Source organism: Bos indicus, chromosome 9 (genome assembly GCF_029378745.1).
Source record: "Bos indicus isolate NIAB-ARS_2022 breed Sahiwal x Tharparkar chromosome 9, NIAB-ARS_B.indTharparkar_mat_pri_1.0, whole genome shotgun sequence".
NCBI classification, from domain to species: Eukaryota; Metazoa; Chordata; class Mammalia; order Artiodactyla; family Bovidae; genus Bos; species Bos indicus.
In genome coordinates this window covers 92034639-92060288 of record NC_091768.1, presented here as the reverse complement: position 1 = coordinate 92060288, position 25650 = coordinate 92034639, and the positions used below count along the sequence as shown (strand labels likewise).

General features: G+C 46.0%; 1 protein-coding gene across 14 annotated transcripts in view; it reads right to left on the bottom strand.

The window, feature by feature from the left end:
- SCAF8 (SR-related CTD associated factor 8) overlaps nt 1-25650 on the bottom strand; it is a 221559-nt gene that overhangs the window by 50963 nt on the left and 144946 nt on the right. For 3 of the 14 annotated variants that reach the window (XR_011568540.1, XR_011568538.1, XR_011568537.1), the window contains exon 21: nt 8657-20727. The exons of the other annotated variants lie outside the window; for them this stretch is intronic. The gene's annotated coding sequence lies outside the window, so the exon portion shown is untranslated. The remainder of the gene's footprint in view (nt 1-8656; nt 20728-25650) is intronic. 14 annotated transcript variants of the gene reach the window in all.

The following is a 25650-nucleotide window of genomic DNA, read 5'->3' as shown; positions in this document are numbered from 1 at the left end:
AGCCATTTTCATTAGGATGGTTAGTGAACCTCGTGGAGGTGTATGTGGTCTCACGAGAAGGGGTAAGAGAGTGTGTGTGGACACATGAAAGTGAAGGCGCTCAGTCGTGTCCGATTCTTTGCGACCCCAGGGACTGCAGCCCGCCAGGCTCCTCCGGCCATGGGATTTTTCCAGGCAAGAATACTGGAGTGGGTTGCCATTTCCTCCTCCAGGAGATCTTCCCAACCCAGGGATCGAACCCAGGTCTCCCACATTGCAGGCAGACCCTTTACCATCTGAGCTGACACATGAGTGTGTGTTAAAACAGACTGAGTTTAAAAGCATCCCTCAGGAAACCTCAAGTTCTGTTTTTTAAAACATTAGTTTTCCATGATTGCAGCTCAGCTCCTGTGAAACAAGTAAGTAGAATTACCCTCAATTTCTGGTTAAGAAGACAGGCACTGCTGAGCCCTAATACCAACCCTTGGTACACATGACCCTGCCGCCTCGCCCCTGTCCTCTCCTGGCTTCTACAAGGGACTTGGCCTGTTCCTAGTGAAATAACAGCTCCCGAGTCATCACGATGCTCCCGGCGCTATGCTGATGGTCTTATCTAACTTACCGCAGTTGAATAACCCTCTCACGAACTCCCACCCCTGCTTTTCACGCACATCACCCCTGACCAGTGGCCCCTCAGTGCTCCCCAGCTTTGCATCCCCCTGGCTCTCCAAGACCCCATACAGCCACCCCAGGGCCCCTTTGCTTAGATGGCTACTTTTCCCAACTAGAAAAATGGCACCACGTCTATGCAGACAGATACCTTTTGCTCCCCTACCCCCACCACGCACTCTCATCCCCAGTCCACTAAGAAGTACTACTGAGGCTGTCTCTAAAAATACAGAACCCCCCGCTTCTCTCATTTCTCCTTTTCTCATCCTCCTGCAGTCTCCCTGACCTCAGGGAGAGACTTGGGGCTGGTCTCCCAGCCAACACGCTGGGCCCTCTTCCATCTTTTCCTCGAAGGGCAGCTGAAGTGATTGTCAGTACTTTATATTCCCTCTCACCCCGCCCCTTAAACTCCCTCAGACTCTGACTTTCAACATTGCACTTGTTACAACTGAAATGATCTTAGCCACTTGTTTGTGGCTTTCTGTCTTGGAACAGGCAGACCATGCACATAGCTCATGCATCAGAACCTACGTCCTACGTGAGAAGCGTGCTTGTTTCTTCATGACTATCCCAGGGCCTTGATAAGTATTTGTTAGAGGTTGAATGGAGTTCCCTGATGGTTCAGAAGGTAAAGAATCTACCCGCCAATTCAGGAGACCAGGGATCGATTCCTGGATCCAGAAAATCCGCTGGAAGAGGAAATGACAATCCACTCCAGTGTTCTTGCCTGGAGAATTCCATGGACAGAGGACCCTGGCGGGCTACACTGCATGGGGTCACAAAGAGTCGGACACGACTGAGCAACACACACACACACAAAGGCTGAATAATCAACCTGTTGGGTACTTGAATTTTGTCCTGCCCCTTCCCTGCTTCCCCCAGTAACTCTTTTAACTCTCTACTTTTCAGCTCGCTTGGTGTTAGCGAAACATTCCCCCGGTAGCCTTCCTGCCAAAGGAAGGAGATCAGACATCCCACTGAAGACCTTTGCTTCCTGTTCCCACCTCCCTGAGCACTTGCCTCAAGAACTGCTGTGTCTAAAGCCGGAGGTGGAATTCCTGGGCTACGTTTCTGTCTGCTCAAGGCAGCTTCAAGAGACAAGTTACCAGCAATCCTGAAACAGGAGGCCCCAGAATGATAAAGAGCTTCCTATGATTCATGGGGCTTGAACTTTTTTTTTTTTTTAAACCAACAGCACGTTCTTCATTTTCTTTACCAGGTTGCTGAAATATATGGCTGAAGAATCTCAGGAGAGGAAGTAGGTTAATCCTGGCTGGGAACTCGCCCGAGTGCATGAAAGCCCTGCTCCCCTCCACCTGGCTCCTGGTCTACTGGGGCTTTGAGCAGGGAAATGACACCACTTATTTTTTTCGGTCTGTCTGGGTGATCCTGGTGGGTGGGGGGAGCAGGTAGATAGGTAGGGAGGCAGAAACGGGTGAGTTACCTTATCTTTCTAAATGCTGTCACACACAGAGAGAATATTTGCTAGATAAGCTGTGAGAATTAAGGGAGAAAACGTATCCAAAGGGCTTGGGGTGGAGCCTGGCACACAGAAGTTACTCCACAAACAAGAGCTGTTCCTTGTGTGTGTCACTAGCCAGGTATGTGTGAGGGGTGGGAGGGGAGGTGGATGCATTCTTTCACTGGAAGACCCCGACCCTGGGGACCTCCATCCTGAGCCTATGATTGCAGGAGGCTGATCCCTATCAGGGTCAGCCACCCCAAGGGGTCCCACAGTCCCCTCTGGCTGGCCACTTGCCCGTCCTTTCCTTCGGTGGGGAAGCGGGGGCAGAGGGAAGGGAAGGGTTTCACTGTGACCAATCACCTGGCATTTATCCTACAGAATTTCATTCCGGGTGAACATTTCATAAGCTAGTAGAGGTCATCTGGATTTTTAGTGAAGTCTTCTGAAGGGTCTCGCTGAGTCAAGGTCCTCGTGAATTTGACGAGTGTGCCTTTCTCAGTGTCCTCAGAACACTGGGGATGATATGGACGAGGATGGGGGAGGGTGGATTTTGCTTTGGTGACCTCTCCAGCGCTTTGGGTTCATAAAATACTAACACTGAATCACTATGCGTCTTTATTTACATTCTGTTACTGGAATGTAACATGCTGATTCTCTAAAGATGGTGGAACTTCTTAAATCAAAGTTGACAGGAGGCCAATGCATGACAGTCCAGTGACTGTGAAAAGAAAATGCCACCCAGCCTGGCTGCGGCTCACACGACCGGCCCTGATCGCTCCAAGATTCTGAGCGAGGGCCGCTTATATCCATCCCCCTCCATCCGCCCACCTCCTACTTCCTAAACATTTCTCTATGTACTGGGATGAGTAAATGAAAACGTGAAATCTAAAAAAAGTTAAAAAAAAAAATTTTTTTTGATGTTGACTAAAAGCAAGGTTTTCAATCTCCCCTTAAGATGGCTCAGACTATAAAGAATCTGCCTGCAATGCAGGAGACCCAGGTTCGATCCCTGGCTCAGAAAGACCCCCTAGGCGAAGGGAATGGCAACCCACTCTGGTATTCTTGCCTGGAGAATCCCATGGACAGAGGAGCCTGGCGAGCTACAGGGCAAGTCCATAGGGTCTCAAAGAGTTGGATACGACTGAGAGATGACCACTTTCGATTACAGACACCCGTGTTCTCCCTCAGTCCTACCTACCCACAGGCTTTGTTCAGTCCAAGGAGAGGAATGATCGTGGCTTTTCTGGCAAAGAGGAGCTGCTGACACCTCAAATGCATACTTTGTGTGCACTCGCTTCCTAACAGTTGTGCTGAAAAAGGGAAACACGCTGCAGGCATGGAGAGAGGAAGAAAAAGAGCTGCCTTCCTCTGACATTTCATCCAAGCACTCTGGTGGCTGGTTCACAAGCAGGCACTGTTTCCCCCACAGCATGCCAGAGTCTTGTCACAGCCCTGGTCACACATGGCTGAGAGTGACCTGACTTGCGTGAAAAGATCTCGACTCCTCTTGGCTGGCCTGATCCTAAGTCATCCCCACAAGGGCAGGAAATAGTCGGTCTGGCTCCCTTGACTGCCCACAGGAGGCACTCTCAAGGCCTGGCCTGTCTGTGCCATCAGGTCCCCCTCCCTGCCTTGCTTTCAGGCCAGGGGTCCGGGTAACCCTAGGCAGCATCTGTCCCCTGATGCCCAATGCCAGAGTTGGGCCCAGAGGCTTTAAAAGTCATCATCATAAGACAGGTGGAGCTCCCACGCCACCCTCATCTAAGGATCTCAAAGGAAAGGGCCCTTTACATGGAAGTTTAAAAACTCTTAGTGATTGTTTAAAAACTCTGAGGTTGATGCTTCTGCCTCAAAGATTCCCAACTAGACCAGCAGCAAAGGTGGGGGCCGAGGCCATGAACCAGACAGAGGCAGGGTGTCTTTCGCCTCTTTCTTCTGCCACACGGTGGATTTTGGTCAAATATGCTGGGCATGTTTTACCACTAAAATCCAGAGCTCAGTTCAGTTCAGTTCAGTTGCTCAGTCGTGTCCGACTCTTTGCGACCCCACGGAGTGCAGCACGCCAGGGCTCCCTGTCCCTCACCAACTCCTAGAGCTTACTCAAACTCATCCACTGAGTCGATGATGCCATCCAACCATCTCATCCTCTGTCATCCCCTTCTCCTCCCGCCTTTCGATCCTTCCCAGCAAAAAACTGATTATCCTTAATTCTTATTTCTTTTTAATGTTACTCTCATTACATTAAGGAGAGTAACATTTAAAAATGCTACTCATTTGAAAGCAATGACAAAAAATCATTTGAAAGCAATGATGAAAAACCATTTGGAAGCAATGATGAAAAATTTAGGGAAACAGAGTTGATAAAAAAGAAATTCATTTACTGAGATTTTGATAAGACATTTTTCCCTACTAGATAACTTTCTCCATTGTGGTCCTTTCTTGGAGAAGGAAACGGCAACCCACTCCAGTATCCTTGCCTAGAGAATCCTGTGGACAGAGGAGCCTGGAGGGCTGCTGTCCATAGGGTCGCACAGAGTTGGACATGACTGAAGTGACTTAGCAGCAGCAGCAGCAGCAGCTTGGTTACATTATCGTCAATAATTCACTTCTCCATCAAATGGCTACTTAGCTTCGACTGTGTGTCAAGAGCATTGTTGGAATGCAAAGGTCAGGCTCATATTTTGTCCTCATCAGGACCCCCGGCTGCTCAAGGAAAGGGGCCATAGATCAACCATGGGGATATAAGTAACTTCTGGACACAAACACATACAGGGCAACCCCTGCTTTGGGCACTACCCTCACTGGACAGCTGCTGCCATGGTTACGGACCAACATTTATTGGAAATGGCTTTTATCATAGCTGAGTGCTTTGTATGTATGGATCTTATTTATCCCCATTTTAGAGAAACAGGCTCATGAAGGTTAAATCACATGTCCCTGGTCACAGAGCTAGTCAGTGGCAGAGACGGAATTGAGACCATGTCTGCATTCATCCCTTCAGTCGTGTCCAACTCTTTGTGACGCTATGGATGTGGCCCTCCAGGCTCCTCTGTCCATAGGATTCTCCAGGCAAGAATACTGGAGTGGGTTGCTATTTCCTCCTCCAGGGGGTCCGGGTGACTCCAAAGCTAGAACTCTTACAACTTATAAACACTCAGGACAGCAACAGACTTCCCAGAAATGCACTTAAGTCATAACTATTCCCCTTCTTCCAAAGTTGAACTCTCAGTGATGTGTTTAAGATATTCTTGCGGCAACGGAAAAAGAAACCCATAAGCCATGGAAACTGACTCAATTGTGTCAAATATCCGACTTAACCCATTTTCTCATTAATTTTTTTCAGCTAGTCAACCATAGCTTGCTTCCTATATCCTTTTGACCACTACACGTAAAGTGTTGGCCATGCCCCCCACTTTCTATTCTGCCCTCCTCACCCCAATTCATCTCTGTGTAAAAACCCAAGATGTTATATTAATGTCACCCATCTCTTTTTACTAGATTAAAAGAGCTATGAAATCATGGACTTTGTTCTGGACATTGTTGTATTTCTGGTTCTAGACAGCATCTGGTCCATAACAGATGTGACTTATTAAATAAGTGAATACATTTGTTGAAACCTTAAAATGAACAAAATGTGCCCTACAGGCAAAGAGAGCAGATGTGGGGTTGCCTGGTACAGCGTTCCCAACCCTCTAGGCTCAGACCATTGGCTCCCATTAAACACATCCGTGCACAGACTCCATCCTCTACCCGAGAGCTACTCACTGCCTTTACTGTTGGGTTTCCTTACCTCGGAATCCCATTCCACCCCTACCTGCAAGCCAGAGATCAGCTTAGAGCCCAGCTCGTCCCTAACTCCCCTCCACCCTGTCCTCTGCCTTCAGGATAATCACTCTCCTCTGCAGCACAATGCTTCTTGTTCCTCTGTCCAATCACTGAATATTCACTGGAAGGACTGGTGCTGAAACTCGTATACTTTGGCCATCTGATGGGAAGAACTGACTCATTGGAAAAGACTCTGATGCTGAGAAAGATTGAAGGCGGGAGGAGAAGGGGATCACAGAGGATGAGATGGTTGGATGGCATCACCAACTCAATGAACATGAGTTTGAGTAAACTCTGGGAGTTGGTGATAGACAGGGAGGCCTGGCGTGCTGCAGTCCATGGGGTCGCAAAGAGTTGGACGCGACTGAGCAACTGCACAGCAACATTCAATCACTGACCTCATCCTGCCTTCAGAAGCTCTCTGCTGCTCTTCCCAACATCTCCAGAACAAGACCACTCTCTCCAGGGGAACATGTGGGGAGATTTTTGTTTGTTTGTTTTTACATTTATACAGTTTCCACTGCTTGACCTGTAACTAACACTTGTAAGATTAATAGGGCCATAGTTTTAAAGACTATTTACATAGCCCCACCATAATACAGAGCCTTTTTAATACTGAAAAATAAAAAAGAACTTTCCATCACCAGGGTATATAAATTTGACCATCTAAACTTACAAACCCTGACTAAAATACAAGCAATCATTTGCTTATTTCAGCATTTTATTCTCTTACACGGCAAGTGCAGCTCTTAGTAGGAACTTGATCAGTGAGAAGCAGAGAACACGTGGAAGCAGTTTCTATAAGGGGAGGACCAGCGTGCTGGGCCCAGAAGGACCCCAGGAAGATACTCTCAGTGAAACTCTCAACGTTCAATGAGATGACATGGTTATGTAACATCACTTACAGAGCCTGGCTTTTTCTCTAGAAACAGTTAAAATAAGCAGTTTGGCTGATGACTGAACCGTGTTTTACAGGGTTAGACTCCAGATTACAAACGGGAAGTTCTACTGGCTTTCCAAGGCTCTTGGCATGTATTTGGGCCACACAGAGGCCAAGGTACCAAGTGATGTCAGTGCGTTTGGGACTGAGTATCAGGCACTGATAAAACCTGACTAAACCGACATGCACGCACTCTCCGTATGAACTGCCCAAGGGCACCGCAGCCGCAAAGGTCTACAGGCTCCCGTGCTCCAGGTCCAGAGCTAAGTCCTCCCCAGACAGCACACAGCTCGTGCCTCACAAGTCACTGTGTAGAGGGCACGTCCCTTCCACACCCTGCCTCTCAGGATTGCTCACAGGAGATGACTGATGGGGATGAACAAGAATTCTGTAAGATAGTCAGCCCCGGGCTTGGGGTTCAGGCTAACGGTGACCAATCTGCCACGACCAGGGACGTGTACTCTCTCTGCGGAAGTGTCCATGTTCAGACAGTTGAGACTGAATAAACCTCTAGATCACACGTCTCCCTGGTTTGAACTTTCAAGCTGTGTGCCCTTAGGGGCTTCCCAGGTGGCGAGAGGGGTGAAGAACCCGCTTGCCAGTGTGGATTTGACCCCTCATTAAGAGATGCAGGAAGATACCATGGAGGAGGGCATGGCAGCCCACTCCAGTATTCTTGCCTGGAGAATCCCATGGACAGAGGAGCCTGGCAGGCTACAGTCCATGGGGTCACAGAGTCGACTGAGCACACATACACAGGATCATTTTAAGTCGCTCCAGAGGGTCATGAATAGTGTCAGATTCTCTTCTAATGTAACAAAAGGTCAAGAGGGATGCTCAGAGTGTGGTCAGACAGTTTGGGCACGTAAGGAAAAGAACGCTAACAATTTTTTTGAGTCACCACCATTCGAGGTAGGTGCCGGGTGGGATGGGGACAGGCCAGCCATGACCTTTGACCTGTGGCACTCACCATCTGTCTGGCGCTAGAAAGACACTCTGAAGAGCAGGTCACACAGATAGTCCTGAAATTAAAGTCTGAGGTGTGCTCTGCAGGAAAGTGACTCCATGCTATGAGACAATGGGACGGGGGAACTGACCCAGAAGGAGGGTCAGGAAGGCTCCCTGCAGGGCACTAACATTTAAGGCGAGATCTGAAGATGGAGCAGAAGGTGGCCAGGCTAGGGTTAGAGAAAGGGGTGAGGCCTGAAAAAATATACTGTCCCCCCAAATATGCGAGGAAACTGCCAAGTTGACTTTTCTGTTTAATAAAATGCAAATGAAACAAAGCACTCTGGCAACCGCCTTAGGGCCTAGCAGTCATAAATCTTCAACTGTATCTGGAAAGCAACGTGCAGGTTTAGATTATCTCGCTTGATCAGATTCCCCAAGACGACTGAGAAATCTGATGCACTCAAAGGAGTCACTCAGAATCCAACCTTTCCAAAATTACTTGAAATATGAAAACCTTTAAAATATTTTTTGCACCCCAAAATATTCAATGTGGCACGTGGGTGCATTTTAATGTTTGATAGGATACAAGCTGGGAGCCTTCAAAATAAAAATATGAGCCTCCAAGCCTCAACCCAGCGCCCGGGGTACAGCATCTTCGCAGGCTGGGGAACCTCAGTGCAGCTTAAGCTCGGGGTTGGGGTCGGGGGATGGAAGGCGGCCAGTGCAGGGCAGGTCAAGGATCCGGGCTTTATTCTTACGAGCAATGGGAACGGGCATGCGGGTTGTCTCCGTGTGTGATGTGTTTGTCTTTGCACAGTCAGACTTACATTTTGGAAGGATCACTACTTTGACGGTGGTGTGGAGGGAAATTGAAGGAGGCAAAGCTGGAGGCAGGAAGCCTGTTAGGAAGGTACTGTAGTAACTCAGGTAAGAGACGGAGGTCGTCTGGATTAGGAACCAGGATGGAAAACAAGAAATTTAAGGTTTTCCTTAAACCAACTTCTTGGGCCTGAGCTTAGACCCTCCCCTTCTACGGAATTCTATTCCACAGTCAATGTGTCCTAGCACCGTTCAAGCGATATTCTAGAATACTTCATATTCTACCTAGTGCAGGGGTCAAGGCAGTGGCCGACCTAAGGAAAATACAAGAAATACATCAGGACCAAAGGCAGGCTTGGGATCATGGTTGCTATGGGTTGAATGGTAGCTCCCAAAAGATACATCCATGTCCTAACCTCTGAAACCCTTGAATGGGATCATATTTTCAAAAAGGGTTTTTGCAGCTGTAGGGAAGCTAAGGGTTTCTAGATAGGATCATTCTGGATTATCTGGGTGGGCTTTATATCTAAAGACGAGAGTCCTCATAAGAGACAGAGGGGAGATGACACATAAGAGGAGGCAGGCATCAAAGACAGAGGCAGCCTGGGAAACTGACAGCTGGTGTACCCCGAACCAGAGGCTGAGAAGGCTGCTCTGGGCGGGGCGGGGACCCAAACTCTGCTCCTTGTCTTCATTTACTCGTAACATCCCAGAGGGCCCCCAACACAAGGCTGGGCATCAGGAAGCTGAGACCGGTGTTCCCTCTGCTGGGCTCCAGACAAGCCTCTCCCGCCCCAACCTGTGGAAGGTCACTCTGTGGCCATTCACAGCCAAGATCAAGATCCCAGGGCTCAGGGAGTGAGGGGACTTCGAATGAGGAGGGGAGGAGGGCCTGAACGTACAAAGAATGTGCGAGGGCAGCTGGGAAGGCGGGGACAGAGGCTATGAATGTCCATAGAGCCCTGGAGAAGCTTGAAGGGGATGCTCTCCAGATTCTGGACAGGAAGATCCACAACCTCTCCATCTTTCCAGCACCTTCTCCACCCTCCCACATCCTTTCCACAACCTGGGCCTAAACGAACAGGATCCTGATCCTCAGGGTTACCCTTGTTCTCCCTGACTAGGGGGGTGGGGGTGGAAATGACTGAATTCGCGCATCTCTCCTGGGGCTGCTGAGCACAGTTGCTCACGTTGCACACTGCACAAGAGCACCTGTGCCGGGTGAGCAAGGACTGAAATCCAGCTCTGGTTCCTCTCACTGTGCTGTGTATCCTCAAGGCAATGGGGCTCCCTCTGTATCTGTACAAGGCTCAGGTCGTGCTAGGAGCAGCCCAGCCCTCTCTGGGGATAGCCTGGCCTCGGTCCCCACCACCACATTCCCAGTCAGCTCCTACTGTCTCCAGCGACCTAACACAAAATTCTCTGCCTCCATGAGAACTCTCCACGCCCCAGAGCTTTCTGCATCTCCCCGCTCCTTCCTTCCACATCCCAACTGGGGCACAGGTCTTCCTCTCCCGTCAAAGTCCGCTTCCTGTGCTCAACACAGCTGGAGCGGCTATGACACGTTCTAAAGCAGGAAGTAATCCTGTTGATACACTATTTCCTGGAGCGCAAAACTCCTCAAACATGTGTCACAAGGAAACCATGATATGCGGCTAGGTCAGGAGGCACGTGTAAAAATGATGCACATCAAGGATATTTTCTAGGCTTTTCCACACGGAGGGCTGGGCCAGACCAGTCTACCTAGAAAGTTTATGAGTAGCTGTTTTAGAAAAATATGGACTAGTCTATAAGCTCCTGTACTGGTTAGAATCATTTATAACAAGCATATATTCTTTCTTGACTTGAGAAAATAAAAAACAAATCAGGAAAAGTTTGAGGGACTTCCCTGGTGGTCCAGGGGCTAAGACTCCATGCTCCCAATGCAGGGGCCTTGTGTTTGATCCCTGATTGGGGACCTTGATCCCACATGCCGCATCTAAGAACCAGTGTAGCCAAATAAATACATATATTAAAAAGAAAGAAAAAGAAGTTTGAGGTCAATCATATGACACAGCAGCTGATATAAGAGGTAAAATAGGAGGCGGTCATTCAAGAGTCTCCTATTTTCATCATCAACTTGGAACTTGAATGATCAGACCTGATTTCCTTCCTCATGTAGTTAGAAGTATTCGTTTTCAAGATAATTTGAAAGTGACAATATAATCTTACAATGCAGAATACATTCAACAGAATAAACAGATGGGATCTGTCAGACCCAGAATCCACTTTCAATCATTTTCCCATTTCGTCCTCAAGATAGTCCCATTAAGTTAGGCACAGTTGTTCCCATTTGACAGACAGGCGAGGGCCCACAGGAAGATAAGTTAAACACGAGTGCATGTGGGAGCTGGGATTTACAACCTCCGCAAAATCGACTTCGGAGCCTGCATTGCTGACCACTAGGCTGTACTCTCTCCTGGGGGGCACAGGGTCCCCTCAAAGCCTTTCCCACAAGGCATTCTCTGGATCCCATGAAATCCTCCCACCTACAGCTCCAACCACAAGAAGGGAGTACTGACGGTGTGCTCACATTTCCTCTCTAACCACAGTCTTACTATAACCGGGTAGTCCTGCTGGTATCTGGTCTAACAGAACCCCACAGAGAGGTGTCAGACGGCTCCATCCTGCCAAACCTGTGTGACTAAGGAGCCCTCGTGAAACTACATGAAAGAAGGAAAAGGAAACACGAAACACCCTTTTCTTGTAGGTCTTTGCCTACTGTGATTGACCACGTTTGGATCCCCCCAAATTCATAAATTACAGACCTAAGCCCTGCAGATAGGTTCATCAGTGCCGTCTTCCTAGATACCATATAAGTGCATTAATATATGGGGGGGAAGGAGAGGGTGGGCGAATTGAGAGGGTAGCATTGAAACATACACATTACCATACGTAAAATAGATATTATATACATTTTTATATCACATCAATTATATGTTAATAGATTATATTAATAGCGGGTGGGAATTTGCTGTATGACACAGGGAGCTTAAACCCGGTGCTCTGTGAAAACCTGGAGGGGTGGGATGGGGTGGGAAGCAGGAGGGAGGTTTAAGAGGGAGGAGACATACCTACGGTTGAGCCACGCTGATGTATGGCAGAAACCAACATAACACTATAAAGCAATGATCTTCCAACTGGGGCTTCCCTGGTAGCTCAGGCGGTAAAGAATCTGCCTGCAATGCAGAAGATGCAGGTTTGATCCCTGGGTCAGAAAGATCCCCTGGAGAAGGGAATGGCAACCCCCTCCAGTATTCTTGCCTGGGGAATTCCATGGACAGGAGAGCCAGACAGACTACAGTCCATGGGGTTGCAAAGAGTTGGACTGAGTGACTAACACACATCTTCCAATTAAAAATAATTAAAAAAATAAATTCACCTTTATGTCTATTAAAATGATATTGGCATTTTAAAAAACAAACCTAATCCCCATTGTGATGGAGGCCCTTTGGGGGGTGATGAGGTTGTGAGTGTGGAGCCCTTACAAATGAACAAGAAACCCCAGAGAGCTGCCTTCTCCCTTTTCCCACATGAGAGCTCAGCGAGATGACCCTGATCAGACACCAAACCTGCCACCACCTTGATCTTAAGACTCCCCAGCCTCCTGAACGGTTAGAAATACATTTCTGTTGTTTATAACCCCCCAGTCGATGGTATTATTTTATCCATAGGAGCAGGACAGACCAAGACACCTACTTCCCCCTATTTGTGGGCTGAATTCCTTTAGGCCTGATTTCTGCTAAAACTCTGAGCCAGACCGAATCTTTTCCTGCAGGTTAAATAGGGGCTTTCAGCAGCTCCAGCAGCCCTGACTTCTTCCTTAAGTGCCTTTGGGACACAACGTCCCTGGTTACAGGAAAGTGGGAACCTCATTGTGTATCACATTGGTGCTGGCTCGGGCTGTACTAAATGGGGAACAAGCAGAACCTGTGGCTAAAACATTCCCCCCACCACATGCACACCCCCCGCCCCCCACCAATGACGCTTAAAACCTGCTGTGAAACCTGGGAACGGAGCTGGGGGAGAAGGATGGCCACCTGTGTCCATGGGCCAGTCTGTGCCCACTGTGATGGCCTGGGAGCTTTGAACAGCTTTCTTTGTTTCCATTCTCCTATTAGTAAAATTGGTTCACACTGGAGGGTTACCAAGCTCTTTGCAAATCTGCTGAAAAGCCATGGCCCCCATCAAAGACACATTTCCATCTGCCTATGATGCCGGTATACTTTCAGACTGCTCCCAGTTAGGGACCCCTGGGGTTCAGATGATTGTTCAGGCTCCTTTGGGCTCTGACATTCAATCTTCCTCTGATTTTTATCTCGGGGGAATGCACACCACTCACCTCCCCTTCCCTCCACAAAGACCACCTCCCCGGGGCCACCTGGCAAAATAAGACAGTCTTTCTCTCCCCGCCCCATTCCGGCCCCTGGGGTCTGCATGCAGGAACCACGTTCATCTCAATAGGCATTGTGTTTGCGGTTCTTTTCTTTTTTTTTTGTAAATTATTTATTTTAATTGGAGGCTAATAACTTTACAGTATTGTAGTGGTTTTTGCCATACATTCACATGATTGATCTTTACTTTCTCTGTGAAGTTAATTTTTGTTTTCTTGAGATGAAGGCAAAACAAAAAAGAAGTGAATAAAGATTGAAGGAGTGGAAGAGAGTTCTTAGATTAAAAATTACAATCAGGGGTTAGACTCTAACTCGCTGAGGACCAAGGAGCTGACAGGCACGGTGTGGGGACATAATGACAGACCCACCCCCTTACTTCCCACCACGTCGGGGCCAGCTCTAATCAGTGAATGTGCCCACCCAACCCAGGGAGTCCAGCTGGCCTTTCCAAAAACATTCACTTCCCAGTTTTTCTCGGATTGATCTGCCGGGCAGATCCTAGTCACAAAACTCTAGGGAGACTCACCCCATCCTGGGAAAATAGACGAACACAATGGCCTTATCTCTGAGTATAAGGTTGCATCATTCTTTCCAACAAGCTAGCAACAGATGAACAATTCAATTGTGGGTGGTGGGGGGTTAAAAAAAAAAAAGGCAAGTGTGAGGGCAGCGAGCCTGTCACCCTACCTATTCTCACTTTCATAAAGCCAACCTCACTTAATCATCCACAGGGCGTTTCACTGTCTTTGAAGTGGACTAAACGTTATTTTACCCTTGGGAGAGATGACGCCAGCTACTATTTCCTGTGCCAGACACATCACGCGCGTTGTCACTGATGGTGTAACGTACATGATATTTTCACTACACAGATGAGAAAATCACCAGCATGATTATCTCCACTCTGCAGACGAGGAAGTCAGGGCTGGGCGAGGTTAGGTAACTTACCCCAGCTCGCACAACAGACAGGAGTCAGGGCTCGGATTCAGGCTCCGGCTCACCAATCCTTTCCTTCCTTCCCTGTAGCCCAGCAGTTCCCAAACGTGTCTGCACAGTAGGAACCCCTGGGGATCTTTTTTAAAACTCCCAGTGCCCAGGGCACACCCTACAAATCAGATCTCAGGAATGGCTGCGGGCCTCAGCTAATTTTTTTAAGCCCCCCAGGTGATTGTAAAGTGCAGACACGTTTGGGAACTGCCATGTTAGCATCTGGGGGCACCTTCGGCTTGCCAGTACAGGTGCCAAATAAGCTACATGAAAATCAAGCAACGACTAAGATGGAGCAAAGTGAAGACTGAACTGAAAGTAGCTGAGGAGACACAAGATAAGGAAACACACAATCTTCTCTGCAGGCAAAGGAAGAGATTCGATAAGAGGAGAAGCTTTCTTAATGCAAGCACAACTAACTCCAATGGGATGCTGGTGTTTAGTGACTCCATGTGTAAGGGCTGAACAAAAATGCACTAAGTAAAACTCTTCTTTTAAAGGGGGGTTCCTTTTTGCTTTTAGGGGAGTGACTGTTTTGTTATTTTCTATTTATGTTAGAAGCTGTATACCAGGCTGTATACCAGGCTCTGTGGCTGGCATCACTGGTAAGGTGAGCCCTCTGCTGGCCATTTGCATCAGCAAAGACAGTAGGGTTATAGCCAGTAGGGCATATGTGTGAAGGAGACCCGAGTTCCATCCCTGAGTCAGTAAGATCCCCTGGAGGAGGGCATGGCAACCCACTCCAGTATTCTTGGATGGAGAATCCCCACGGACAGAGAAGCCTGGCAGGCTATAGTCTCTGGGGTCACAAAGAGTTGGGCATGACTGAGCAACTAAGCACAGCACATTTAACAAATACATTCAAATTCCTTAAAAACAGGAGGTTCATTGGAAAAGCCTCAATACCCTACTATGCTAGGAAATGAGAGCTTATTGTGATACCATCTTGCAGAAACTCAGTGTGAAAATTTTGATGGCCCAGTTAAGCATCCTGCGGAATTTTAGTCGGACTGTAAACAGAGAAGAGGGCGGCAGACGGCACCTGGTGGGCTACAGTCCCTGGGGTCGCAAAAAGTCGGAGATGACTGAGTGACTAACACTTTCACTTTCCTGCCTCAGATAAAGACGTGAGCTAATGATGGATGGCATCCACAATTCACTGATTTGCTATTGGTTTTGTTTTCCTCTTTTGTATTTAATAACAACATCTTCTTAAGCATGCTCTCACTGGACTGAGAACTCTGAGTCAACTTACTTCCGTGTGTCTGTTGACGGTGACAAGGACCCGGAAGGCCAGGCGTGTTGTTTGTGTACAGCTCAGATGGCCCAGGGAGATCAAACCCCCTCCAGGGAAGACGTGGGTGAAGAATCCACGTACTCCACCCACCCTCTCATTATAGTCTGTCCTCCTTTCATGAAATATACATATATTTTGGAAATAAGAGAGATCTCTCAAGAAACTCTGAATTTGAATGCAGAAACAGCTTCTCGTGCTCTATGTATACTTTCTCAAGGTCATTTTGTATAGTCAGTTCTGTCACTTTGTAAAGCCAAAGTCACTGAGAGTAGTTTGAGTTTTTCGCCCCGTCTACTGACAGCTGAAACCTGCCACTTCTTGGGTCAAATTTAATGACTGCATCCGTGGATGGTGTCACTTTTCTTTGCTAAAGTTTAGGGATTTTAAAAAAGAATGATCGTGTTTAGGATCTGCTGTGAGGAGTCTCCAGCTGGAGAACCTATTTGTGAAATCTCAATCTCAAACCAAAACGTTAAACATTGCTGCCAGGCGACAGAAATCAGGTAAGTCCTTAGAAACAGTATATTTCTGACTAGGCATGGCTCACTATTATAAGCAAATATAAACCCAAGATTCTCAAAACCAAATAAACAATAAGCTTATCACTGGCTAGAAAACAGAAAAAGATAAATTGTAAGAACTGTTTTCTTTCTTCTTCAGTGCAAAGTTGAGCTAACAAAAAAAGTGGTCATTTTTAGGGAAACTCTTGGCTGAAACCCACCCACGTGGGCCTCCTTTTCATTCAGCTTCTGTTTAACAGACAATGCACACCTGCCTGCCTTCCTAACTGGCAGATCCGAGTGATGGGCAGAAGCGTCATTTTCATTCATCCCTTCACCTCTGATCACTAATCAGTTCTGTGAGCACTGAATAAATACGCATTGGATCACAAAGGAGTATTCGTATTTGGAGACAAATGTATAACATTCTGGGCTTCCCAGGTGGCTCAGTGGTGAAGAATCTGCCTGCCAACGCAGGAGACGTTGGCAAATAAAAATATCCTTTTAAGGTTCGATCTCTGGGTCAGGAAGATCCCCTGGAGAAGGAAATGGCAACCTGCTCCAGTATTCTTGCCTGGGAAATCCCATGGACAGAGGAACGTGGTGGGCTACTGTTCATGGGGTTGCAAACGAGTTGGGCATGACTGAGCAACTAAGCAGGCACACACATCTAACATTCTAGTAAAAAGCCAACTTAGTTGGAGTCAGACAGTGTGAAGGAGGTAGGGCTTCAGCTGCAGTTTGGCCGAAGCACACAAGTGGGGGCCTCCATCTCTGGAGCTGCTGGTCGTTTTCTGGGGAGACGTCTCCCCACCAGCTCTCGTGGCAGGACCCTAGCTTGTCTCCTTGCCCAGGGCCTCCTGAACTTGCCCAGCCAGGCCTCCTCTTGGCAAGTTTAACTTCTCTGTGGTCTAGATGAATCCAGTTCTCTCTGCCCTGGCCTCCAGGCCTGTGAAGTGTGTACACATGCTTACATCTACACAGGCACAGCAAAACTCTGGGTAACATGGATATTTTCTGGTGAAAATGACTTCCTCTTCCTTCTTAGCTTATTTCTTTTTCCTGTCTGTAATGGAAGGGCAGGAATGATGTGGTGGGAAGGAGGGAGGTGCCCACCACTGACTGTCTTGTTTGCTGTGGCTTTTCATTTGCTTGATATTTTGTGGGAGACTTTTAAATATTAATGCAACTCTTCAGGAAGGATCCTTTAAGATCATATAAAATAAGAATTTGGCTCAGTCTTCATATAATTTTTTAAAAATCTTTGGAATGGCAATTGCTTCTACTCAGTAATAATCTTCCCACACATGATTATCCAAGCAAAATTCTAAAAGGCGTATCAATTTCTTTCCCAGCCACACAAGCTGTTAGACTCAGCCACACTTACTTCTAGATTGTGGATTGTACAGTGGATTTAAAAATTTGTATTCATATTATCTTTTTAGAAAATATACTATTATACTTGGGCCTGTATATAAACAGTTTAGATAATTAAATGTGTATATATATATTTTCTAGTTTACAATTTTCTTTCCTAAACCGTTTATATTTGATTTGTATATGTTTGGATTAAAAAATACATAATTTATTTTTTCAGTAACACCAGAACGTGAAAATAAGCTTCATTTTTTTTTGACTGCACTGTGCAGTTTGGAGGGTCTAGTTCTCTAACCAGGGATTGAACCTGCGCCCTTGAAGTGAAAGCTCGGAGTCCTAATCATTGGACCTTTAGGGAAGTCCCTCATTTTATTTCCTGATAGCCCACAGGTAGACTCATTTGCTATGGTATTTTTAAAAATGTTTGAAAGAGATGTATACCTCAGAAGAAATAAAAGAAGTAAACATAACATTTCTAGACACCAGAAGGTGCAGTGAGAATCTATAAAACAATAAATATGCCCAGTCTAAACACTGCACCAGGCTCCTCTCCTGGTCATAGTGAAGCGGTCCCCCGAGGGAAACTCCAGCCGTAAAAATGATGTGATTTGATGCCATCCACAATAGTGTGGAATATTCCCCAATTTTAACAAATGGATGTAGAAATAGCAGATTTAGGAAAAATCACTAAAAATGACCAGAAAGAGGCTTTCTTCTAAAGCATCAAACTCAACTGCTTTCTTAACTACTTGTGTTCTTCAATCATTTAAAACACAGATTGCTTTGAAAATAAGTAATCATCTATGTGTAATTCCCATGCAGGGAACCATTCTGAAACAGACGTTTAGGGTTTTTTTTTTCCTCTTTCTGAAGAATTTATTAACCACAAAGACATTGCTTAAGACCACCCGTCTCATCTGAACGAGACCTGAGTATTAGAATTCACATGAGAATCCAGCATCTACTGATAAAACTAAACAACCCACATCAAGGATTCTTTCTAATCGTGTAAATACAGAATAGCTTCAGTTTGTCAAAGTCACCTAATACTGTCTTTAAAACCAGCTCAAAATGTCTTAGGTCCCTAGAGAACAGTGACTTTTGAAAGCTTCCCTTTGCCGCTGACTGAAGGCAGGGTTGCAGTGCGGACTGGTAAATATTCACGCTGATTCACAAAGAAAGATGCAGGTCCAGATGCTCAGAAGAGAGAGGGTAGTAGAGGCTTCGGAAAAGGGAATTCATCCATGGAACAAAAGCATCAACCTCTGACCTTATTATAGTGTCTTGGGACTTTAGAAAAGACGACTCTTGTAACAGCTGGGTCCTGGATGGACGCCTGATCACAGAAATGCACCTCCAGCTAAGTGAGAACACTGTACAAAACTCAGTCTAAAGGAATGATCCTATTTTTAAGCTGGTTCACTATTCCACTCCTTCTCCTGCCACCCACCCACTGCAAAGAACCCAGAACCTCCTGCTAGGTTTCCCTTCCCCTAATTGAAGAGTCCCAACGTCATTCGCTCAAATATGCACTAGAACGTCCACATTTATCTCCCAACCCTTGCTGTTCCTTTCTGGGGGGATGATGGTAGGTGGGAGACAGATGAATGGCGTATCTGCCAACTGCAGGTTTAGTTACAAAAGAAAAAAAGGAAAGGGACCTTTTCTTCTTATTTCCATATCAAATGCCGTGAAAGTGCCAGGCAAGGTCTAAGTCTTCTACGCAGGCTCACGTGTGTGGGTTTCACTGGAGTTTCTTAATTTACTATAATATTATGGAATACATAAAAATATACTCTAACACACAACACATGGGGCAGAGCCAAACCAACAAGATGTGACTGAAAAGCTCATAGCTGGATTGCCCACAGCCTTCTCCAATTACCTACTTATTTAACAGAAAATATCAAAATATATTATAATGCATTTAATAGAAAATGTGGTATAATCAGAAACTGCAGAAAGCTAAGAGTCCTCAAGAATTACCTTTAATCTGTGTTGTAGAATGCATAATCTAACTTAGCATTCAAAAATATCCCAGCCTTTCAACAAAGAGAGAGTGATTGTCAAAATACAGAGAACAGTGATTTGATGGACTGAAAGCCTTACTATGTACGTGTATCTATGTCAAGGTATGCGGCCACACAAAGCACTCGGATGACAGGCAAAGCCTTACTATGTACGTGTATCTATGTCAAGGTATGCGGCCACACAAAGCACTCGGATGACAGGCAAAGCCTTACTATGTACGTGTATCTATGTCAAGGTATGCGGCCACACAAAGCGCTTGGATGACAGGCAGAGACGAACCACGGAAGAGGCACTAAGCTACAGAGCAAAATAAACGACTACCGACCAGAATCCGTTTCAATTTTTATTATGAATGTCCAAAGCGACAGCATACTGTGAAAGTGTTAGGTTCTCATTGATTAAATGTCAAGAGACCACAGATACAGCATTCCAAGCACTTTAATTCGTGACAGAGCCAAAACAAATAAAAGAATGATAAAAATATTCTTTTAAGTGTAAAGAGTGTTCATATTCGAGTTTGTGGGTTTTTTTTTCAACCCCCCACCCCTTGCAGGTATTGTGAACACTGATAATTTCCAAAACCCAGAACCTGGTCTGAATACTTGCAACAAATTTTTATAATCTCTGCCTGAATAAGAAGTGATTAAAAAACGTACTTATAAAGTATGTTTATGATACAATGGGATGACTCCCTTCCCTCCTCTCTCCCTAGGCTTCTCCCCTACCACCAGGTACCTGCTGTTCATAAGATCAGGACACGAAAGCTGGGGTGAGATACCTGGAAGACTACATTGAACCTGGATTTTCTCAAACTGCATCTCTTTTCCTTTTTAATAAAAACGGAAGAGTTCAACGTTTGCGTGTCCAAGGAGATGACTCATAACGATGGATGAAAGCCACCAGTCAAGAACCACAGTTTTTGCATGTTGTGTTTAAGCAAAAAAGCCTTAGTTTACTACAGCTATGGTTCCAGTAATCTGTAGTTCCAACACAACATGACATTTTCTCCCTGAACAGTTTCCTTGCAATCTGTCCTTCTCATCACTGGTACGGGATGATGCTACAGCTGGAGCTTGTTGCCATTTATATTCCAAAAAAAAAACAAAAAAAATTCTGGTCCTGTGGAAGTGCATATCTCTTACAGATGCAATACTGTTCATCTGAGTGGATCCTCAAAAAGAACAATTATGGACTAGAAACTCATAGAGTTTGTGTTTAAAATTTATAAAATTAAACCTGCTCCAACAGGTAATACAGGGAGGCATGCTTGCAACCTCTGGATTCAATCAGAAACAATGTCTGAGAGCACAGAGCCTTCAATAGTAACGGTGGGTTCCTTTTAACGCTTCCTTAAACAAGATCCGATGTGGTGCACATGGGAACTTTGAAGCACGTCTCACTTATGTCTACAAGGCCTGGGACACTGGAAGCTGCCAGGACTTCATTCATCATCTTGCCTGTTGACAGAAGGAACAATAACTGGTCATCACTGGTCAACGGAATAACTTTTTCTATTTTTTTTTTCCAAGATAATTCCTAAAGAAGAGATGGAGTGAATAAAACAGCCCATGGTTCAATGTTTGATGAATTTCTGTGCTCTAAAATGCCATGTCTTTCTCCAGTGGAGCAGGAAGAACTAGGGTGTTCAGCTCTCTCCTCGTAGGGGAATGGTTTAGGAGAGACCCTGTCTCAGAGGTCAGCTTGCCCAAGCTCCAGACGTGATTCTGCCAGTAACTAAGGTCACCTAAATTTGCTGGGCCTTAGTTTTGTCACATGTAGACTAAGAGGACTTCAACGGATGCAGTCTAACGAGAAAGCCACTAACTAACTTTGAGTGGGTCCATGTGGTCTTGCCCTCCCAGGTCCTTAAACAGCAGAACCAGGCAGAACCATTTCAGTCTGTGGGCAATGGGTAGGCTTCAAAATATCTATGCCTGGGGTGCCTACCGTCTTGGTTTAGATTGGTGATGAGAACCCGATGAACCACTGGGGAATTTTTCAACATATATGTTAATATCTGCAGTCAATTAAATCTTCCTAAATGGTGATGTGAGGGGTGTAAAATTCTGGAAATACACATTTCCACATCATTTACGGTCTTAAAATCTACGAAGTGTCTTTTTTTTTTTTTTGGTACCTATTGGTTTTCTTAAATTAAGACATAGCTTTGTAAAAGTTGAAAAAAATCATTAATAAATATAACAACATGCATGTATTCTGTAAGAGCATAGTTGTTATTGTTGCAGTTGCTCAGTCATGTCTGACTCTTGGTGGCCCCATGGACTGTAACCTGCAGGCTCTTCTGTCCATGGGATTTCCCAGGCAAGAATATTGGAGTGGGACTCCCCTGGTGGCCCAGTGGTGAGGAATCCTTGCAATGTGGGGAATGCAGTTTCAATCTCTGTTCCTGGAAGATTCCACATGCTGCAGGGCAATTAAGCCTGAGTGCCATCACTAAGACTTGATACAGCTAAATAAATATTAAAAAAAAAAAGGAATACAAGAATACTGGACTGGGATTTTTCCAACCCAGGGACTGTCTCCTGTGTCTCCTACATTGGCAGGCAGGTTCTTTACCACTGAACCACTGGGGAAGCTCAGAAGCATAGTACCTAACCTAAAATCCAATTAGTTGGACTAGTTAAGTAAATATGTCAAATAGGTTTACAAAGATATCCACACTGGTGAACAGACATGGGACCCTGACACAGAAAGTCTGACCCTAAAACTGATGCATTTAACCACCATGCAAATCACCTTACCACGCCTTGTTAAAACAATAGTGAATTGGGGCTGGAAAGTTTACTGTGACTTGCACAGCTGTCCTAGGTTCAACCAGAAATTAGGGTCAATATTTGGAAATTTAGGGCTATTAGCAACAAAATGAAAAGCTTCAGTAATTGAAAGACTGTATTTAGCAATTTTGATTTGATCTTTGTGTCTTTGTGGCTGGTAAAACTTAGACGATGCTGAAACAACTGTTTATATCATTTCATACTATTACAGTACTATTACAGTATGTCATTATTACATTATAAATATATATGTATATAAATATATTAAGGCATCATGGCATTATATGCATGACAAAAAATAGCTCAATAATTTTTTTTTAATCTTTCTACTGTGGCTTTGGCATAAGGGGAGATACAACTTTATGAAATGTGTGAATGATTCACACAAAACTGGCATCGAGATATCATCTATTGGAGTATTCCAAGTATTTTGCTAATGAGTTTATCCTTCAAACTGACTTAAAAGCTACTCAAGAATGAAAAATGACAATGAAAATAAGCTACAAGTTCTAAAGGGACAGAGCTGTGTTCTTAAATCTGGGTAAGATTTGCCAGATTGTAACACAATAGGGTTGCTATCTGGAGCAAATCAGCATTTGGAGAATAAAAGGCACGGAGACCCACAATAGGAAGCAAAAGGGAAAAAGACACAAAATTCCTCAAATCGTCCAGTGTAGACCCATGAGAATGATCTAGTAACACATGCACATACATCTACAGACTAAATTTCTGGGTTTCTTTGTTGCCAAGTAAGAGAAATAAATATTTCTGTCTTAACAAACAAACTTGAAGTAAACAAACAGTGAGTGAAATTTATTATGGTGTTCTGGCAAGTATTTTCACGACCATGGATTTCTGGGATGTGTTAGCATAGATCATAAGCGTCTGATAGAATCGTTTCAAGAGCCTGTAACCCGATCCATCCACTGGTGAAGGTCAAGATGAAAAAGGAAACATCAAGGAACAGTACAGAGAGACCAGAGGATGGCCACAGAGCTCATGTTTGGAAAGCGCTTTAATTTTCAAAGCCCCTTCACATGGTGGGGAGCCCTGCTGACACGAGAGGTGGCTGCAGTTTGAGGGTTAGGGACCTGCTTGGCGTTGCACGGGTATGTGAGTCACCAAGTCACTGGGTAGAAGGAGGACCAGCCTTTTCTCCTCCACGTGCTGCCTCTGGCTGGTAACGCTGACACGGATGAACGCACTATTCATCTATTATTCATCTCTTCTGCTCCTACAATTACGCCTCATAGACTGTCTCATAAACAACACCCTACAAACTAGATCGAAGCACCTCCACAAAGCAGCTGGGTTGGGAGAAGCGCGTTGCCCAGTGTCATTTACAAAGCAGCCAGCAAATAGCAGAGCCAGAACTCAGAGCCTTGGCATCTGTGGTTCCCCAGTTCCCGCTCATTTCCCGGCCACACCGCTGCGGTGCCCACTGGCAGAAGTGTCTATGCGTGCGATGCAGCCCCATCTTTACGTGTCAAATCCAAAACGAGCTCCTGCATCTAAAACCTAGTCACACAGACAGACACCGGCCACTCCAGAGACCAACAACCAAGAGACACTGCAGGCAGGTACGCTTACTCCAAACTCCTTAAACAGAGAGTTTTTGTGAACCACATTCTTGCTCGTTTGGGGATCACTCTTTACAGTTACCAGTGGGCTACATGATCACCCTTAACACTGGCTATAATTTCATAAAGTAGGAGGCCAAGCACCATAGTTTTCAATGAGAATATGGTGCAAAGATCTTCTTTTTTTTTGTAAGTAAACTGAGAGACAGCAGTGCCTGGAGGTGTAAGTTATACCTGGAAGGTCACTGTGAAAGTCCTAGTAGTGTCAGCCACTCAGTCGTATCCGACTCTTTGTGACCCCATGGACTGTAGCCCGCCAGGCTCCTCTGTCCATGGGATTCTCCAGGTAAGAGAGCTGGAGTGGGCTGCCATTTCCTCCTCCAGGGGATCTTCCCAACCCAGGGATCGAACCTGGGTCTCCTACATTGCAGGCAGATTCTTTACCATCTGAGCTTCTGTAGCTCAAGCTGCCATAAATGATGCATTTGCTGCAACTGTCCTTAATTTTGAAATGCAATCTTTTATAAACTGGGCACAATGAAGGTGAGCTGACTGGGAGGCAACCCTCACCCAGCAGAAACCCACTGGGTTGCAGGTCACTCACATAGGCAAGTGAGATCTTTCATATGTAAGTCCAGGCCTTGGATATGTGAGTCCAAGTCCAGGTCTCAATCTGTGCAAACAGTCTGGCAAACTCATTAATGCCATGATGCATACTAGCAAATGAGGTTCAAGGAAGTGAAATAACCTCTCAAAGACAACACAGCTACATAGTGGCCGAGACTGACTTTGAAGTTACGTGTGTGCCGCCCCCAATTACTTGCCTTTCTACTCATACCTCATGCAGAATGCATCCCCCACATACCTGAGCTCCACACAGCGAATGGCCACCCCGTACCAGGGCCCGTGGGTCACGAGGCTGCAGAGGGACCAGCCCTGCAGGGAGGCCCAGGGCTCCCAAAGCAGCCACGCCCTTTCTTATTCATGGAAACCTGGCTCTGGAAATAGGGGCCAGGCTTCCATGAATGCAGGGCCACAGAATGAGGGTGGGGGGTGCGGTAAGGACAAGCAGGAATGACCACAGGTGGGCCAACGGCACGGAGAAACAGGAATTAGGTCAACTTCAGTGTTGAGGCTTCTGTTCTATCTCCCATTTTTTCCTCCTTAAGTAAATGTGATCTGTGCTCCCACCTGCCAACGCGGGAGACTTTAAGAGATGCCGGTTCGATCCCTGGGTCGGGAAGATCCCCTGGAGAAGGAAATGGCAACCCAATCCAGTGTTCTTGCCTAGAGAATGCCATGGACAGAGGAGCCTGGCAGGCTGCAGCCCATAGGATTGCAAAAGAGTTGGACACGACTGAAGTGACTTAGTACACAGGATTCCAAATGACCTACTAACAGGAGCAAGCTGAAACCTGCCTACAGCCTGAAGAATCACTTCTCTATAAATTACAGTTGAGAAAGAGCGTCTATAACAGAGGCTCTGAGGCCTTCATTTCTTCCCCCAGTAAAGCTCTCACCAGAGCAGCTCAGTGATCAGCCAAGCTGGCACACTGGAATCCACCGTCCTGTCTGCTGTTCTCCCCCAAAGCAGGAGGCACGCGATTGTGAAACCACAGGACAGAAAACCTACCCAGGAAGTGCTCTGTCCTGGCACTGATACTCATGGCTTAACCACCAGTGGGCTAAATAAGGAGGAGATGGAGCAATACCAAGAAAACCAGGCCCTTTGAAAACACTCTCAGATCCAGACCTCAGCCAGCCTGCCCTACCACGCTGAAGGGAAGGTGCCAGAGTTATTCAGGGATGCCAGGCCCCCATCTGCCTCGTCCAGCTGATCCACTTGGTCAGCCCATATGGGAGCAGGATGGCTGGCACAGATCTAAAAGGAGCAGTGTGTGCAGACATGTTCTACCATAATTTGCTAAATGTTTCATTGTTCTGTAGTTAAAAGCCTACTAAAAATGTGTGGAGCCACACGCGTCCTATTAGGGTAGAACAGTAT